The sequence below is a fragment of the Thalassophryne amazonica genome, chromosome 8 (genome assembly GCF_902500255.1).
Source record: "Thalassophryne amazonica chromosome 8, fThaAma1.1, whole genome shotgun sequence".
Classification (NCBI taxonomy): Eukaryota; Metazoa; Chordata; class Actinopteri; order Batrachoidiformes; family Batrachoididae; genus Thalassophryne; species Thalassophryne amazonica.
In genome coordinates, this window is record NC_047110.1 from 92,861,642 (window position 1) to 92,881,707 (window position 20,066).

Genomic DNA, 20,066 nt, shown 5'->3' on the forward strand with positions numbered 1-20,066 from the left:
AGAAGAAGAACTGCTTGCCTCTACTGGTGGTTGGCTCTCACTGCGGTATTGTATCACTTCCTGTTCCGGAGCACAGCGGTGTTTAGCTGTTTAATCTGCACAGTTAGATTGATCTAGTTAACTAGATAACGATTTGTTTCACAGTGTAATCTTCACGTGCCTTAACTAAAGCACTCCTTCTGCTGAATCACCTCTAAATTATTTACACATTATTCACTTTGTGTGTTTTTAGGAATCCGCTAGCTTAGCGCAGCTACTAGCTCTTAGCCGGTTTAGCATGGCGGCTTCTCCTGTCTCTCCCGCACTTTTCTGCTCTGGGTGTGAAATGTTTAGTTATTCCTCGGCCTCCTTTAGCAGTAATGGTACTTGTAATAAGTGTAGCTTATTCGTAGCTTTGGAGGCCAGGCTGGACGAATTGGAGACTCGGCTCCGCACCGTGGAAAATTCTACAGCTAGCCAGGCCCCTGTAGTCGGTGCGGACCAAGGTAGCTTAGCCGCCATTAGTTTCCCTCTGGCAGATCCCGAGCAGCCGGGAAAGCAGGCTGACTGGGTGACTGTGAGGAGGAAGCGTAGTCCTAAACAGAAGCCCCGTGTACACCGCCAACCCATTCACATTTCTAACCATTTTTCCCCACTCGACGACACACCCGCCGAGGATCAAACTCTGGTTATTGGCGACTCTGTTTTGAGAAATGTGAAGTTAGCGACACCAGCAACCATAGTCAATTGTCTTCCGGGGGCCAGAGCAGGCGACATTGAAGGAAATTTGAAACTGCTGGCTAAGGCTAAGCGTAAATTTGGTAAGATTGTAATTCACGTCGGCAGTAATGACACCCGGTTACGCCAATCAGAGGTCACTAAAATTAACATTGAATCGGTGTGTAACTTTGCAAAAATAATGTCGGACTCTGTAGTTTTCTCTGGGCCCCTCCCCAATCGGACCGGGAGTGACATGTTTAGCCGCATGTTCTCCTTGAATTGCTGGTTGTCTGAGTGGTGTCCAAAAAATGAGGTGGGCTTCATAGATAATTGGCAAAGCTTCTGGGGAAAACCTGGTCTTGTTAGGAGAGACGGCATCCATCCCACTTTGGATGGAGCAGCTCTCATTTCTAGAAATCTGGCCAATTTCTTAAATCCTCCAAACTGTGACTATCCAGGGTTGGGACCAGGAAGCAGAGTTGTAGTCTTACACACCTCTCTGCAGCTTCTCTCCCCCTGCCATCCCCTCATTACCCCATCCCCATAGAGACGGTGCCTGCTCCCAGACCACCAATAACCAGCAAAAATCTATTTAAGCATAAAAATTCAAAAAGAAAAAATAATATAGCACCTTCAACTGCACCACAGACTAAAACAGTTAAATGTGATCTATTAAACATTAGGTCTCTCTCTTCTAAGTCCCTGTTAGTAAATGATACAATAATTGATCAACATATTGATTTATTCTGCCTTACAGAAACCTGGTTACAGCAGGATGAATATGTTAGTTTAAATGAGTCAACACCCCCGAGTCACACTAACTGCCAGAATGCTCGTAGCACGGGCCGAGGCGGAGGATTAGCAGCAATCTTCCATTCCAGCTTTTTAATTAATCAAAAACCCAGACAGAGCTTTAATTCATTTGAAAGCTTGACTCTTAGTCTTGTCCATCCAAATTGGAAGTCCCAAAAAAACAGTTTTATTTGTTATTATCTATCGTCCACCTGGTCGTTACTGTGAGTTTCTCTGTGAATTTTCAGACCTTTTGTCTAACTTAGTGCTTAGCTCAGATAAGATAATTATAGTGGGCGATTTTAACATCCACACAGATGCTGAGAATGACAGCCTCAACACTGCATTTAATCTATTATTAGACTCAGTTGGCTTTGCTCAAAATGTAAATGAGTCCACCCACCACTTTAATCATATCTTAGATCTTGTTCTGACTTATGGTATGGAAATTGAAGACTTAACAGTATTCCCTGAAAACTCCCTTCTGTCTGATCATTTCTTAATAACATTTACATTTACCCTGATGGACTACCCTGCAGTGGGGAATAAGTTTCATTACACTAGAAGTCTTTCAGAAAGCACTGTAACTAGGTTTAAGAATATGATTCCTTCTTTATGTTCTCTAATGCCATATACCAACACAGTGCAGAGTAGCTACCTAAACTCTGTAAGTGAGATAGAGTATCTCATCAATAGTTTTACATCCTCATTGAAGACAACTTTGGAAGCTGTAGCTCCTCTGAAAAAGAGAGCTTTAAATCAGAAGTGCCTGACTCTGTGGTATAACTCACAAACTCACAGCTTAAAGCAGATAACCCGTAAATTGGAGAGGAAATGGCGTCTCACTAATTTAGAAGATCTTCACTTAGCCTGGAAAAAGAGTCTGTTGCTCTGTAAAAAAAAAAGCCCTCCGTAAAGCTAGGACATCTTTCTACTCATCACTAATTGAAGAAAATAAGAACAACCCCAGGTTTCTTTTCAGCACTGTAGCCAGGCTGACAAAGAGTCAGAGCTCTATTGAGCCGAGTATTCCTTTAACTTTAACTAGTAATGACTTCATGACTTTCTTTGCTAATAAAATTTTAACTATTAGAGAAAAAATTACTCATAACCATCCCAAAGACGTATCGTTATCTTTGGCTGCTTTCAGTGATGCCGGTATTTGGTTAGACTCTTTCTCTCCGATTGTTCTGTCTGAGTTATTTTCATTAGTTACTTCATCCAAACCATCAACATGCCTATTAGACCCCATTCCTACCAGGCTGCTCAAGGAAGCCCTGCCATTATTTAATGCTTCGATCTTAAATATGATCAATCTATCTTTATTAGTTGGCTATGTACCACAGGCTTTTAAGGTGGCAGTAATTAAACCATTATTTAAAAAGCCATCACTTGACCCAGCTATCTTAGCTAATTATAGGCCAATCTCCAACCTTCCTTTTCTCTCAAAAATTCTTGAAAGGGTAGTTGTAAAACAGCTAACTGATCATCTGCAGAGGAATGGTCTATTTGAAGAGTTTCAGTCAGGTTTTAGAATTCATCATAGTACAGAAACAGCATTAGTGAAGGTTACAAATGATCAAATGAGCAGCTAGAGTACTAACGGGGACTAGAAGGAGAGAGCATATCTCACCCATATTGGCCTCTCTTCATTGGCTTCCTGTTAATTCTAGAATAGAATTTAAAATTCTTCTTCTTACTTATAAGGTTTTGAATAATCAGGTCCCATCTTATCTTAGGGACCTCATAGTACCATATCACCCCAATAGAGCGCTTCGCTCTCAGACTGCAGGCTTACTTGTAGTTCCTAGGGTTTGTAAGAGTAGAATGGGAGGCAGAGCCTTCAGCTTTCAGGCTCCTGTCCTGTGGAACCAGCTCCCAATTCAGATCAGGGAGACAGACACCCTCTCTACTTTTAAGATTAGGCTTAAAACTTTCCTTTTTGCTAAAGCTTATAGTTAGGGCTGGATCAGGTGACCCTGAACCAACCCTTAGTTATGCTGCTATAGACGTAGACTGCTGGGGGGTTCCCATGATGCACTGAGTGTTTCTTTCTCCTTTTGCTCTGTATGCACCACTCTGCATTTAATCATTAGTGACTGATCTCTGCTCCCTTCCACAGCATGTCTTTTTCCTGGTTCTCTCCCTCAGCCCCAACCAGAAGACTGCCCCTCCCTGAGCCTGGTTCTGCTGGAGGTTTCTTCCTGTTAAAAGGAAGTTTTTCCTTCCCACTGTCGCCAAGTGCTTGCTCACAGGGGGTCGTTTTGACCGTTGGGGTTTTTACGTAATTATTGTATGGCCTTGCCTTACAGTATAAAGCACCTTGGGGCAACTGTTTGTTGTGATTTGGCGCTATATAAATAAAACCGATTGATTGATTGAAGTTATAGGACTGAACTTACACTGAGCACAGACAGATGGAGGACAGACAGACGGACGGATGGACACAATGCCTTCACAGTTCCCGATGGCCATACTTTGATGGACTCGGGTAAAAACATTTAGGTCACTTAGATAACTAGTGCTAAATTGTATGGCAATCCAAACCTTTGTTCATTGGGGCGGAGACAGTGACTACGTTTACATGCAGCCAATAACCCTTTCATAACCCTTTCATAACCGGAATATTAGCAATAACCCGGTTGCGCACAGCCATGTAAACACCTGCAAAAACCCGAATATGTTCATATTCCGGTTTTTAAAAACCCGAATATGTTCATATTCTGGTTTTTAAAAACCTGAATAAGACCCCTGGGGTACTTCTTTTCTAACCCGAATATCAGGTCATACAAACGCACATTGGGATATCCCCATAGAAAGGAACATTATTTTGTGTTCTGCGCATGTCCTATCCTCAAGGAATCTTGGTCTTTTGAGTACAGCAACTACTTGTATGCGGCACGCACAACCCACCGGACACCACAGAAGCAGAGGACAGTGCATTGTGTTCTGCGTCCTTATCAGGTGGGCCGGTTGCAGCACCAGTCAGCATTACCGCAATTGCTCTCACTGCCTCCTGAGTCCTGAGTCTTACTGAGTCTTACTGAGTCTGCGGGCTTGGTAAACGCCACAGCGGGCCACTCACACCGCCCCCCTCTGCTGTGTGGAGCTGCGCCAACTCTGGCAACAGGTCCAGAGACTACGCTCACTGTTTTGATGCAGAGCGCTGCGGCATTTGTGGAAAAATCCACAGCGCCGCAGGGTCTCGGTAACCGCAGCCGCAGAGCTCTGTGGCCATGACTTGGATTCTTTGCGGGTCCCGCATCCGTATCCCCGGAGGCAGTGAGTGAAGGGAGAGCACACGCATTGTGTTCTGCATGTGTCTGTTATAATCTTCTTGTCCAGAAGAAAAACCAGAGTGTTTACACAGGAGAGAAAAGTGAGAAAATGTTAATACCTGTTTGAGAAAAGTGTATAGTGTGTAGTGAGGGGTTTTACAGCCTTAAAACATCTATAATAATTGTAAAAACTAACGCTGACTACTTCACGGATTTTGCCTATTGTGGGTTATTTTTAGAACGCAACTCCCATGATAAACAAGGGACCACTGTAATGTCTTTTACTGATGGTAGAAAGTACAGAGATAGTGACATTTACAAGAAGGTGGCTGAAAAGTTAGGATTTTCACGAACGCCAGACTAAATCAAGCACCGGTGGTAGACGTGCGTCGCTGTTTAGATGGGGATATTCCAAATGATACCAATGACCATGTATACAGGAGTAACTGTCTGCTTAAGCATGTAAACGAGTTATTCCTAATGATTCAGAAACCGGAATATTGACCTTAACCCGAATATTAACGGCATGTAAATCTTATATAGGCATGAATTAATTTTTGTGTGGATAAAATTAATTATTTTACCAAAAAATAAAATTAAAACCACACTCCTGCTACAAGCAACTGCTAAATTTGAAACAACAAAAAAGTTGTCTAATTTCTGACAGTACATGAACGCAGCAGCAGCGGCGGCAGCAGCAGCCATTGCCTCCTGCATCCACTTATTATTTTTTATTAAATATAATAAAATAACTGTAGGAATGACAAACCAGCCCTTATGTACATGTGGCAACAGGTAGATAATTCAGATGATTACATAAGTGCTGTTCTGGAAGGCAGAATTCACATTGTGGATCAGTGGCAGTTCATGGAATAACCGCACATGAGGAAACATTATTATATATTATACATTCAGTCATCTTTACACTTGTATTTATTCCCCCTTTTGATAGTTTTCCGTTATAAATCAATATATATGGCTTAGTAACATAATACAGTGATACAGCAATCCACCAGTGTTTTTTTTTTTTAATTGGAGCAAGACGGAGTGCACAGCAAGCTGTCAGACAGTGAGGATTCTGGTGATGAAGGAGATGATCCCTCTTTTGTTCTGGAAGAGGAATCAGAGCAGGTGGATTCACTGACGTGCACACAGAACTCCACAGTGGGTCGGATCACGTGCTTCTGTTTGCAGTGAGCTCCGTCTCAGTGCTGAGTCCTAGAACTCAGAGATGCAGACACACACTGCTCCAGCAGTGGCACCAGGCACGTTTCATTTAAAGCATGGAGATCAGCGTTAGCTTTGGTTTTGTTTTGTTCCTCTTTCATCCCTTTTGCACTCTTGATTCGCAGGCTATTCGGTGATAAAGCTTGTTCGTCCAACTTTTCTCAACGAATTGTGACTTTTTTTACTTTTTCCCTTCGTTCAGGAACTGTCGTATGCCGTGTGACCGGGCTTTTATGCTTTGTTAGACACAAACTTTGCCACATAATTGAGCATGCACACACACTGGCAATTAAAAAAAAAAAAACTATTTCAGACATTCAGTTATTACTACATCCATGGCATTTAAGCAAACTGGATAATAATTATTCTGCATTCAGCTGGTGGATTGCACAAGGCAGGGGTGGTGGTCAAGCGGTTAGGTGTACTTATTTCCAGTGCAGAAATTTCCCAGTTCAAAACCCACCCCTACTCATTCTGCATGTAATATGGACTTGTGTCAGGAAGGGTATCCAGTGCAAAACTTGTGCCAAATCAACAGATCCACCTGGGATGTTCTGTGGCGACCCCAAAGCAAGCTGAAAGGGACTAACTTACTGCTGGAGGAATGTGCGCAGTTCTCTGCACTTAAATGCTATCTCAACTGTGTGCTAGTATCGTGTTTGTTCTTTAATTAGTTATACTGGTTCAGATTTTGTGGTATTTTCCTCAGCCATCAAATGGTAGGTTTTATGCAAGAGATTTATCTGACAGTTATTGACTTGACTAATGGAACTTGGTGTTGCTGACAATACTGCGGTGAGTTCGATGATGGGGATGAGAAACAAGCTTAATTCAACCAATTTCTAATATTAACTTCAAGCCAGAGACCAGTTCATAGCACATATATATTGATTCCAGGTCAATGTATAGATGTAGTCATATTTATGACTTTATTTATTTTTGTGAAAAGCTACAGCCATGATAGTTACAGTGCATCAGGAAAGTTTTCACAGTGCTTCACTTTTTTCTACATTTTGCATTTTGTTATGTTACTGCCTTATTCCAAAATGGAGTAAATCCATTGGTCTTTCTTTGACAATGATAAAGTTGAATGGAACAGGTGTGTGTGTGTGTGTGTGTGTGTGTGTGTGTGTGTGTGTGTGTGTGTGTGTGTGTGTGTGTGTGTGTGTGTGTGTGTGTGTGTGTGTGTGTGTGAGAGAGAGAGAGAGAGAGAGAGACAGCATGTGTGCATGCATCAAGTGCAAGTGCACATCACGGGTCTTCGCTAAATCAACACTTTCAGGTGTGACTATTTTCTGTCTCCACAATATTTGCTAAAGTTGATGAGATGATTAGGAAACAGTGCCATGTCAGATGGCTCCTTCTTAATTAGCTGGCTGCTTGTTAACGAGCAGCACATTATGCATCCTCATCTGGGTCTGTTCTGGCCTCCTGCATTTTGAACCCGATGCATTTATCTTTTGGCTATTTTGTACCAGATTTTGTTAACCTCATGTGACATTTCGTCCTTGTTTCATTCATTAATATATACGCCTCTGAGTTCAGATCAGTGCTCTTCAGATCACTTTTTATTTCTGTTATTTGGTCATCAGCTGTCTTTGCAGTTTTACTTTATCATTGTCAAAGAAAGAGCAACCTTTTGCATATGGTTTCTTATCTTCATCATCTTGGTTTTCAACATATTTACGGTGGGGGGGGGGGGGGGGGTATAATCTGTGCTTCATATTCTGATAGCTATAGGTCTATATGCATGTTTTGTAAGTAGCTGTAGAATTCCATTTGTCTCCCAAAAGCAGCAGCTTCAGCAAAGTGTGACTACTGAGTCTTCTACTTTAATTATGATATTACTGATATTGAAATTGAAATTGTGATGATAAACTGAGCTGGAAAACACATTAATTTTGTTAAATCTAAAATGTCAAAAGCCATTGCAATTTTGCATAAAGCACAACACTCATTAACTATTTTGTATCATTCATGGCTCATTCCACATATGACCTATTGTATTGAGGTACGGGGAAATATAGAAAAAAAAACTAATACTAATCCAATATTTTTGTTGCAAAAGAAAGCTATAAGAATTATCTGTAACAAATCATATTGCGAGCCAACGAATCTATTGTTTGCCTGTTTACATATTTGAAAATTCTGGGACTTGGTTGGTCACAATACAAACTAGGACTGCAAGCAGTCATATATGGGCCCTCGTTCCGCACGACCGCCTACCTAGGCTAGTGGGTGCCATTGTGACCACATGTGGGCATGTGCATGCAGGGGCAACCACTCATCACGCAGTTAAAATTTTAAACAAATCACACAATGTATCAAGGAGTTATGACATGTTGATTGTTCATCCACTAGGGGGCGCTCAGTGTACAAACAGAGGGGCTGGGTGTGTTCAGGGGCCAACCGTCATCATACATGTGAAGTTTCAAGTCAATCAGGCAAAGCATGAAGGATTTATCATGACTTGATGTTCCATGGCAAAGGGTCAAAATCGAGGGACCATAGCAGCCACACCCTTCAACATAGAGAAAAGCTTTCGATAACTTTTGGTCAGTATCATCTTTGGATGCTGTCAAAGAAATTTGAAGTGCATTGGACAACTTCCCTAGGAGGAGTTCGTTGAAATACAACATGTGTAAATCATTTCAAAATGAGAAGAAAATTCAAAATGGCCGACTTCCTGTTTGGAGTAGACCCATGGTGCAAGAGACTTTTTTGTACGTCTATGCAAGTCACACTTGTGTACCAATTTTCATCTCCCTACTCCAAAAAAACCCTGATGGGGAGGGTTTTTTGAAATATTCAAGGGGGCGCTATTGAGGCACTTTGCCCCGCCCATGGGCAAGGCCCCTATGAATTGTATGAGGTTGTCATGCTTGACCTGTGTATCAATTTTCATGATGATATGACAAAATTAAAGCCGTCAAAAGGAAGAACGTAATTCCATGGCATCCGGCATCCGGCATCCGGCATCCGGCGTAAAACAAGCCAACCGAACTATGCAGATTCAGAATCGAATTCCCATACCGGATCGGTCGCGGCCCGGGTTAACAATGTCTGCCACCGGTGCTATTGCCCAACAGGGTGCCGGTGGAAATTGGGCTACTGCTGGGCGAAGACGACGAAGAAGAGGAGGAAAACGTTGCCACGAACAGCGGGAGAAAAAGAAAACTAGAAGGGTGGAAATGAGAGTGCGGACTTTGAATGTTGGTAGTATGACTGGTAAAGGGAGAGAGCTGGCTGATATGATGGAGAGGAGAAAGGTAGACATATTGTGTGTGCAAGAGACCAAGTGGAAGGGAAGTAAGAGCAGGAGCATCGGCGGTGGGTACAAGTTGTTGTACCATGGTGAGGACAGGAAGAGAAATGGTGTTGGGGTCATTTTAAAGGAAGAGTATGGTAAAAGTGTGATGGAGGTTAAGTGAGTGTCTGACAGGGTGATGAGTGTGGTTGGTTGTGAGATGAAGGAGAAAGAAGATTTCTGGAGTGTGTTAGATGATGTGGTGGAGAGTGTGCCCAAGCATGAAAGAGTGGTGATAGGAGCAGACTTCAATGGGCATGTTGGTGAAGGGAACAGAGGTGATGAGGAAGTAATGGGTAGATATGGTATCAAGGATAGGAATGGGGAAGGACAGATGGTAGTTGATTTTGCAAAAAGGATGGAAATGGCTGTAGTGAATACCTACTTTAAGAAAAGGGAGGAGCACAGGGTAACATATAAGAGTGGAGGAAGGTGCACACAGGTGGACTACATTCTTTATAGGAGATGCAAGCTAAAAGAAATCACAGACTGTAAGGTGGTAGCAGGAGAGAGTGTCACTAGACAGCACAGGATGGTTGTTTGTAGGATGACTTTACAGGTAAAGAAGAAGAAGAGAGTGAGAGCTCAACAAAGGATCAGATGGTGGAAGCTGAAGGAGGAAGACTGTTGTGTGAAATTTAGCGAGCAGGTGAGAGAACCACTGGTTGGTAGAGAGGTGAAGAAGAGAGTGCAGGCAGGGTGGAGTGGGTGGAGAAAGGTGGCAGGAGTGATTTTTGACCGAAGAATATCAGCAAGGGTGAAGGGGAAAGTTTACAAAACAGTAGTGAGACCAGCTATGTTGTATGGTTTAGAGACAATGGCACTAACAAAAAGACAGGAGGCAGAGCTGGAGGTGGCAGAGCTGAAGATGTTGAGATTCTCTTTGGGAGTGACAAGAATGAACAAGATTAGGAATGAACATATCAGAGGGACAGCTCAGGTGGGACGGTTTGGAGACAGAGTCAGAGAGGCGAGATTGAGATGGTTTGGACATGTGCAGAGGAGGGACCCAGTGTATATAGGGAGAAGGATGCTGAGGATGGAGCCACCAGGCAGGAGGAGAAGAGGGAGACCAAAGAGGAGGTTCATGGATGTGCTGAGAGAGGACATGCAGGTGGTTGGTGTGACAGAGGAAGATACAGAGGACAGGGCGAGATGGAAACGATTGATCTGCTGTGGCGACCCCTAACGGGAACAGCCAAAAGACAAAGAAGAAGACCACACAGAAGCCGTTACTCGTAAGTTCACGGCGATCATCGCCTATGTTCACCAACTTGTTCTGCATGTTTTAGAAGTGGAAGGAAGTTGATGGTGTTAAGTATGTGACATCAGTACCTGTTTAAGTATAATGTTCCATGGATCAAAATGGCGGCGCCATAGCGGCCACACCCTTCGACATAAAGAAAAGCTTTCGATAACTTTTGGTCAGTATCGTCTGTGGGTGATGTGGAAGAAATTTGAAGTGCATTGGACAAAATCCCTAGGAGGAGTTCATTCAAATACAACATGTGGAAATCACGCCAAAATAAGAAGAAAATTCAAAATGGCCGACTTCCTGTTTGGAGTAGACCCATGGTGCAAGAGACTTTTTTGTACGTCTATTCAAGTCACACGTGTACCAATTTTTATCTCCCTACTCCAAAAAAAACCCCTATGTAGAGGGTTTTTGAAAGTTTCAAGGGGGCGCTATTGAGGCATTTTGCCCCGCCCATGGGCATTTTGCCCCACCCATGGGCGACACCCTATGAATTGTAAGAGGTTGTCATGCTTGACCTGTGTATCAATTTTCATGATGATATGACAAAATTAAAGCCGTCAAAAGGAAGAACGTAATTTCATGGCGAATGGTCAATATTCAGCACGCCACACGGACGCCGTTACTCGTAAGTTCACAGCATTCATCGCCCATGTTCACCAATTTGTTCTGCATGTTTTAGAAGTGGAATGAAGTTGATTGGGTTAAGTATGTGACATCAGGACCTCTTAAAGTAAAAATAGGACCTTTCCCGCCACCACCGGGGGGTATTATGGCGCAGGTGGGAACTTAAGATATGTAGACGTTCAGGGCGGAGCCCTCATCATGTCCAGCAAGTTTGAAGGATCTACGATGAAGTATGTGGGCATGACAGCCGTTCGAAGTGAAATGGCGTGCTCCGAAAAGCTCGCCAAAGCTTGACGACCCCTAGCAGCCACGCCTTTTGACTTAATTAGAATCTTTGGATAACTTTTGACCAAATTTGAAGTTGATCGGATGAAATCCCTAGGACGAGTTCGTTCAAATGTAAGTAGTGGAAATGGCGAAAAATGGCAAAAATTTGCTCAAAATCGAAACTTAAAATCAAAATGGCCGACTTCCTGTGGATATTTCACCATGACAGTAAGAGACTTTTTCGTGCATCCTGGCATGGTAAATATGTGTACCGAATTTCGTGAGGCTATGACGAAAAAAGCCCAATGCGGAGGGGTTTTTGAAAATTTCTAGGGGACGCTATTATGCGATTTTTCTGCGACCATGTGCGAGGCACCCAAAATATCGAATTTCGGATCCGGCCGGACGACTTTGGAAAATTTGGTGACTTTTTGAGCATGGGAAGAGGCCGAAATTTCGATTTCAAGAGTGAGAATAATAATAATAATAAATAATAATAATAATAATAATAATAATAAACAGCGCAATTACAATAGGGTCCTCGTAGGACGTTGCCTACTCGGGCCCTAATTATGTATAAAGTTAAGAATAAACTTTTGCAACAACATGTCCAGGATCTGTTTAGACTGAGGGACTCCAGTTATAATTTGAGAGGAATTTTATTTTTTGAGAAATTAAGGGTCTGAACTACTGCAAAAAGTCATTGCATTTCTGTAAAGGTGTTAACATCTGGAACAAATGTCTTGACAATATTAAAGTACTTGGTACTTTAGTAGGCTTTAAAAGACATTACGGTACAAGAATAATAAAATTGCTTGCTATAGTTTGAAGACTTAGGTTTATTGATTTTTCTATTGCTTTCCAGATTGTGTGTTGTGTGCCATTGTTTGTCTGGTTATATTTTGTAAATTTGAGTTCATTGACTGCATACCTTTTTGGTATTTGTCATCATGGGTGTGTGTATGTAGGTATATATATATGTGTGTGTGTGTGTGTGTGTGGTTGGGAATGGTACTAAAATTGAAACCCTGGTCCTTAATCTGTTTCAACATTGTTCCGGAGTCCATATGCAATGACACCATGAATTGTGCCAAATGGAGCCTCAGAGTCTTACCAACTGATTCAAAACAAGTGGGATGAAGTAAATTCAAGTTAATTTAGCCCCTTAGGTGTTGAAACATATTCAAGTGCAAGTGAACTTGTGCATTGCATTTACACTCAGACAGGTTGGAATTTCCCAGTTACAATCATCCCAGTTAGTCAGAACTTCAACTTCTCAATTCGGTTAAACCTAAAAACCTGAAAGCTGAGAGTTCACAGTCCAACATTCCAACAGTAACGCTGTAGTTTTTAATGTCTTTTAAGCACTTCTGTCTTGTTTGTGTCCAATTTAATCAACTGTACAAATTACTGCCCTCCTGTGGACACGTTGCTACAGTAATTTTACATGCAGAATGCCAGGTAATGTGTTGTTTATCAACTAATATTGACTAACCTGGTAGCTACAAACCAAGTGGTAAATTCAAACAATAATGTAACTTCTGTACCATCCGTTCTCTTCTATAAGGAGTCTTTGGTAGACCGAATATTTTTCTTGTTGCTTTACTCCAAAATCTTGATGTGTCCAGTTCTCCGACTTGTGGTGCTGTGTGGAAAATGGAACGCACTTACATTGGGTCTGCCGTCTTTCCCAGTTACGACTTACGATGTAAATGAAACACAGCACTGGATCACATTTTCATTAAATTTCATATTTAAAAACTTCACAGTGCAGGGTCAGTATGTGCAGTACCTGGTATATTGCTGAAAATTCCTTATAGGCTTTGCTGCATCCAAAAAAGCAAAACACAACAACAAAAAAGGCTTGGTTGGCGAAATGCACTATGTTAAGTCCTGCTGCGATATGCACATCTTCAAAAACTAAATGTTGGGGTTATTTGCACTCTAAGCTTGTGAACTGTGATTTCTCATGAGTTAAGTAAAGAAAGCTGTGAGCGATGCCCCGTGTGCACCAAACCGACACAGCCTGCCTCGGCTGACTAAGATAAAAGATTTGATCAAATAACCGGGCAAGGCAGAGGCTCACTGGCCGGTCTGGATTCTTCAAAGTCAAACAGGGTTTCCTCGATCTCTGTCTGCTGGATAGAAATGGTCCGTACTGTACAATACAGTCTCTCAGGGACAGCAGCATCTGCTGGATGACAGCTATAATAATGCATTTAAAAAAAGTAGAGCGTTGTGTTTGAGGTTTGTGACGGATCATTAAGAACAATGAATGGTCAGCATATTTAAGTGTGTGTGTGAGGCCGTGTTGTGTTCTATATCACTGCAAGCTGTTCTGTTGATCTTTCCTGCTGTTAATCCTCTCCTTGGGAAGTTGCTATATAAAGCTCCGAGTGGCTCAGAAAAAAAAGTTGTCTGAAGCACTTGCGTGCACACATACACTGCCACAGTACAAGGACAGCAAGTGTGTGTGTGTGTGTGTGTGTGTGTGTGTGTGTGTGTGTGTGTGTGTGTGTGTGTGTGTGTGTGTGTGTGTGGGTGGGGGAAGGAGATGAGAGGAACCAGTGAAAGAGAGAGACAGTCAGAACCGCAGAAATACATCCAGAGAAAAACACAGGGTGTAAGAAGACACAGGCGTTCTGGGGCGAGGAAGGAGACTTTTTTGATTTTTGGCAGAAAACGGAAATGAACAAAAGCACAGACAGACAGACAGACAGACAGACAGACGCACCGCAACAGATTCCATGTTTGGAAAGCAAACACATATTAGCAGGTTGTAGACCGGAACGTGCAGCTAAATTAATATCAGCGGCTTTTCTTAGGGAGCTCTGGTTCCTTCTAATTCCAGCGAGGGAAGGAAATTAAGACACAGATATTTCAACATGGAATTAAACAAATTGTGTATGCAAGCATAAACACCAATGGCCCATGTGAGCCATGCAATTTCAGTTTTTTTTTTTTTTTTGTATTTGCTTTTCTTTGGTAGAGTAGAAAGTGAAAATCAGCTCAATGGGGGAGTAATAAGGTACATTAACCAAATGTTTGCAGTGTTAAGGGCACTCTATTCTAAGGCGCCCACCCCCCAGTCTTTGTACTTAAAAGCAGAATGTGATGCCATGAGCAGGAGATCAACACGCTCAAGCACTGGGGATAGAAATCTATTTACTCAGGGATGCCGGCGATACACACTCTGAATGGCTGACAGACTAAATGTGGGCACATCCATCCCTGGACACATATGGTCAGTGTCTTCGAGTCCTGCACATTTTTCCACTCCAAATATCTCTGCTGAAAGTGGAATGAAGCAGAAGTGTCTATTTGAAGGCCTGTCAGGCAGCAGATTACACCCCTTGCATGCCTGATCATTTATCTTCACAGTGTTTATCTACAGGGAGCTGCTTCTGTGATGCCGATCAGCCAATGCCTGTTCTTAAAGTTCACCTGGAGTCCCATATTCTGCCTTCCAGTGTACTTAGAACTCAGAAAAAAACTCAGGCAAGATCTGGTTTGCTGATCTGGTGTCACAGCAGCATGCTGGTGCACACAGTGAGAGCACGAAGCATAATCACCTTTTCGTGCATGTAGTGTTTGATGGTGGGTTGTATGCAATAAATGTATCTTATGGGTCCTGACTTAAGTTGTGGATCTTGCTGTTGTCAGAACAGCAGTAGGATGCAAACTTGTGAAAATCCCCCTCCCAAGATGGCAGATGAAAATATCATGGAAAGGAGTGTAATGGCCGTAGGCATGAGTTTTCTCTGGACATCCATATTTTATTGAGTAGACAGACGCACTGCATGCATTTAGATCAGATGTCAGAAATACTGATTTGGAATTATCGACTTCCAACATGCAGTGGAACGCACCATTAAAGCTGTTTTTTACTCTACAACCAAATAAAGAAAATTGAGACAATTGATGTTTATGTCAAACAAAGAGAAATATAGATGGTTTGCTTTCTTTCTGTACTCCAAAGAGAGGTAAGATGCTATAATACACTAACAGTCAATTTCAATTTAGTTTTATATACAGCGCCAATTCACAACAATGGTGCCTCAAGGCGCTTCACACAAGTAAGGTCTAACCTTACCAACCCCCAGAGCAAGCATACAGGCAATAGTGGTAAGAAAAAACTCAGTCTGAGGAAGAAACCTCAAGCAGACCAGACTCAAAGGGGGTGGTGCTCTGCTTGGGCCATACTACAGACATACATTACAAAACATTTCACAAAATGAATATACAGGAAATGTTGCCGGTGCACAGGACAGGAGGGTTTCAGAAACAGATACCACACCCATCTCTGGATGGAGCCGCACCTCAAACAGAGCGAAAAGGAAAAAACAGAATCAGGCATCAGAAAGACAACAAATACAGTGTAATTTGCCAGCATTAAGCAACAAGAAAAACAAAAGAAATAATATTAAGGTGATTGCTGGCTACAAGACCAAAGCTTCACTAAAAGACCCAGACTCTAGATAAAGTTGAGGCCGCGGCCTGCTCCATTTCCTAATAAAATTAATTTAAAGAGTAAAAAGCATAGTAACATACTATGCCAGTATGCTAGCCATACGAAAGAGAAAATACGAGGTCTGTTAGAAAAGTATCGAACCTTTTTATTTTTTGCAAAAACCTGATGGATTTGAATCACGTGTGCTTGCATGAGCAAACCTTGAACCTTTGTGCGCATGCGTGAACTTTTTCACACCTGTCGATTGCATCATTTGCTGGTAAGCAGCCTTTGTGTGAGGACATGTGCAGTGCTCTCGGCAGATTTTCATTACAAGGAAAATGGCGGAATGACTGGAGCAGTAATATTGCATCAAATTTTGCCAGAAACTGGGCGACAGCCAGGTGGAAACCATTCGGAAAATTCAGACGGCTTTCGGTGACGATGCTATGGGCATCACACAGATTAAGGAGCGATACAACCGGTTTAAAGACGCTGCACAACGGTGGAGAGCGAGCCGCACTCCGGTCGGCCATCAACATGCTGAAATGACCAGATCATTTCCAAAGTGAATGCTGTGGTGATACGGGACCGTCGTGTGACTGTCCACGACATTGCGGAAGAGGTGGACATCAGCACTTTTTCGATACATTCCACTGTGACAGAAGATTTGGCCATGAAAAGAGTGACTGTGAAATTCGTGCTGCTGCTGACGGCGGAGCAAAAGCACCTTCGTGTTGAAGTCTCACAGAACATGCTGTGACATGCCCACCTCTTCCACAATTTCTCGGATAGTCACACAACTGAAAAGTCAACAAAAGCCGTCTGAATCATCCGAATGGTTTCCACCTGGCTGTCGCCCAGTTTCTGGCAAAATTGAATGCGGCGCTGCTCCAGTCGTTCCGATTTTTTCCTTGTAATGAAAATCTTCCGAGAGCACTACACATGTCCTCACACAAAGGCTGCTTACCAGCAAATGATGCAATCGACAGGCGTGAAAAAGTTCACGCATGCACACGAAGATTCAAATCCATCAGGTTTTTGCAAAAAATAAAAAGGTCCAATATTTTTCTAACAGACCTTGTAAGTGTTTCTTAAGTCTGGACTTGAAAGTCTCTACAGAATCTAACTGTTTTTTGTTTTGTTTTTTTTGATGCAGGGAGATTATTCCACAGAACAGGCACAATAAGAGAAAGCCCTGTGACCTGCAGATTTCTTATTCAGCCTAGGGGCACAAAGCAGTCCTGCACCCTGAGAATGCAAAGCCCGGGCCGGTACATAGGGTTTAATTAGATCAGCTAAGTAGGGAGGGGACAGTCCATAAACAATTTTATAGGCTAGTAACAGATCTGGTCTCACAGGGACAGGAAGCCAGTGAAGGGATGCCAAAATGGGTGTAATGTGGTCAAACTTTCTGCTTTGTGTCAAAAGTCTGGCTGCAGCATTTGAACCACTTGGAGAGCCCTAATGCTGGACTGCGGTAAACCAGAAAATAAAACATTGCAGTAGTCCAGTCTAGAAGAGACAAACACATGAATCAGGGTCTCGGCATCAGCCATAGAGAGGATGGGATGAATCTTCGCTATATTTTGCAGGTGGAAAAAAGCAGTCCTCATAATATTTCTCATTAATATTTCCCAAGGTTCCTCATTTTGTCAGTGTGTTGTATGGCACACGAACCTAGGCTAAGCGTTAATTGGTCAAATTGATGCCAATGTCTCACTGGACCAAGAACCATCATTTCAGTCTTATCAGAGTTTAAAAGTAGGAAGTTGCTAGACATCCAGCTTCTCACTGATGCAAGGCAATCTTCTAAGGATTTTATGTGGATGAGATTACCAGCAGTTATCGCCATGTATAACTGAGTATCATCAGCATAGCAGTGAAAGGTAATCCCAAAACACTGCGGTATGTGCCCAAGGGGTGCTATATAAAGGGAGAAAAGAAAGCAGTCTTCTTCTTCTGGGTTTGTTCTGTGCAGCTCTTTCTATACTGTCCCCTGCTGTGAACTAATGTAGAAGCCAAGTAGACACACAACTGTCCAGGCACGCTGGTCAAGACAGCACTGATGCACAGTAATGCAGAACTAAAATACAAGCTTTTCTGCCCTGCTGATTTACAAGATGCTTGAAAAATGGCAAAAGTAGAGGATAGAGAGTTATCGCTAGTGTCATCACTCATATAAAGGATGACTATATATGTGCAGCTCATAGGGATGGTAGTTGGTCCTTCCAAGATGCAGATTGCCTTTGGTTTGATTTGCGGTCTGTCTTAACTTTGTCCTTGGATAATACACTACAAAATCTGGTGAAAAGCCAGACCCAGACGTCAAGGCCTATTGAGGACATAAATGTCAAATTAAAAATAAATAATGTTGACAAAAAAAAAAACATGCGCATGCTGAATATAGCATCTTTCCAATGCACAAAATAGGGCATATTGTTCATTTAGCATGTTTGCCTTCATGCATACGCAATTTGGGGTGTGTCCACCTTCGTGTACAATTTTGTGGGTGCTGAACATGCAAATTGATGAGATTTGCACACGTAACATGATGTATCAAGGCTAAAATCTATTTCAGGGGCTTGAATAGCATCATGCTTTTGGGATCATGCTGTTGTGGGAATGCACAAAGATGGTCACCTTAAACCCACATGTTAAGGTGAGTGGTGCCAAACACTGTGCACCTACCATGACAAACCTTTTTTGCGTTTGTCTTACTTTGTGCACACCTGCAAGTGGCTGATTGAATTTAATTTTGTGGGTACCATCACTCACACATGCAAAATCCTCATTTCCATACTGCTGTGTGTCATGTTACCACCTGCTGTCATGTGAACAATTATTTTTAATAGATCACCTGCAAAACATTCACCAACCCAACATGCATAAGTTTAAACAGCTCAAGCAGTTTAAGACTTGTTGTATGGGATCTTAATAAATCAGTCCCTTAATATTTGAATTAATTTATTAATTGTCCTGAAGTGCCATAAACACTTCAGGAAGATGAAGATGACAACACAATTACAATATTGCCAGTTTTGCCTTTTTCTATGGGAAATTTGTGTAGGTCATTCATTATTCTGACATTATACTTTCAGACAATTATTGTTCCTTTTGTTTCTTTTTTATTTTTTTTTTTAATTGCACACCGTATAGCAAATGGTAATGTTAATCTGAGACCACACCGATTTGAAGCATTATTCGCAGGATTTTGGCACAGTTTAAAGCAACACATACCATGGCTTAAAAAAAAACAAATTAAAAAAAAGTCAAGAACTACACAATAATATAGGCTCTTCTTTGTAACCAGCATGCCGAGATGGCATTTTGAGTATACAACTTGCAGATCCCCATACATACTGTGTTTGAAACTTTAATATCTTTATATGGAATAATCTTTTTTTAAAATGTCATAACACACATTACAAGAGGTGAAATCAGATAGTGAGACAGCTTCTGGGTAAAAAAAAATATTAACGTTATGTTTTGAAGAGAACAGAGGATTCATTTGGAACTAATGGCCTCAAAAGCTGAGCTGTACTTAAATATTAGTGTCAGTGTTCAGATGTGGTGGCTGCAGTGTGATTAACAGCAGAGAGATTAATGATCAGTGTTACACATCTGTTATACATTCATATCATGGCAAATTATTTCCTTGTGCTGCTTTGTTGCTTGCTTTATTAGGTCTCACACCATTAGTCTCTCCAGGTTTTGGTCCACATTGGGCCGTGAGGCAGGTCCAGCGCCAGAAAAAAAATATTAAGGGGGCGATGAGTTTATCACAGGGGGCGGGGTCCCCCCCCCCAAAAAAAGTGTGCACCGGAGGGTACGAGCCTCTGAGCGTGCGTAATGAATTGGGTGCGCTCCTAGAAAGCTCATGTATTTAGGCTACACCGTTGTAAGAGACTGACTGAGTAAGAGTAAAGAGTGATGACAGTATTTTTTAAATTATTATTTGAATGTATAGACCCTCGGTCAAGTGATCTCCTGCACACCACAAAACCAGACCAACAACTGATCTGAGAAACGACACGAGACAGTAGATTAACCCCACATACAGCCCTCCATCACAAGAGCAAACACAGCGCAATTGAGCATGACAGTCACACAACGGGTCAAAGATAAACCATTCATGTAGATATACAGTGATCCCTTGTTTAT

At 42.1% G+C, this 20,066-nt stretch overlaps 1 protein-coding gene across 1 annotated transcript in view; it reads right to left on the reverse strand.

Moving 5' to 3' along the window:
* Positions 1 to 20,066, reverse strand: part of LOC117516100 (neural-cadherin-like) — a 540,129-nt gene that overhangs the window by 411,901 nt on the left and 108,162 nt on the right. The window lies entirely within an intron of this gene.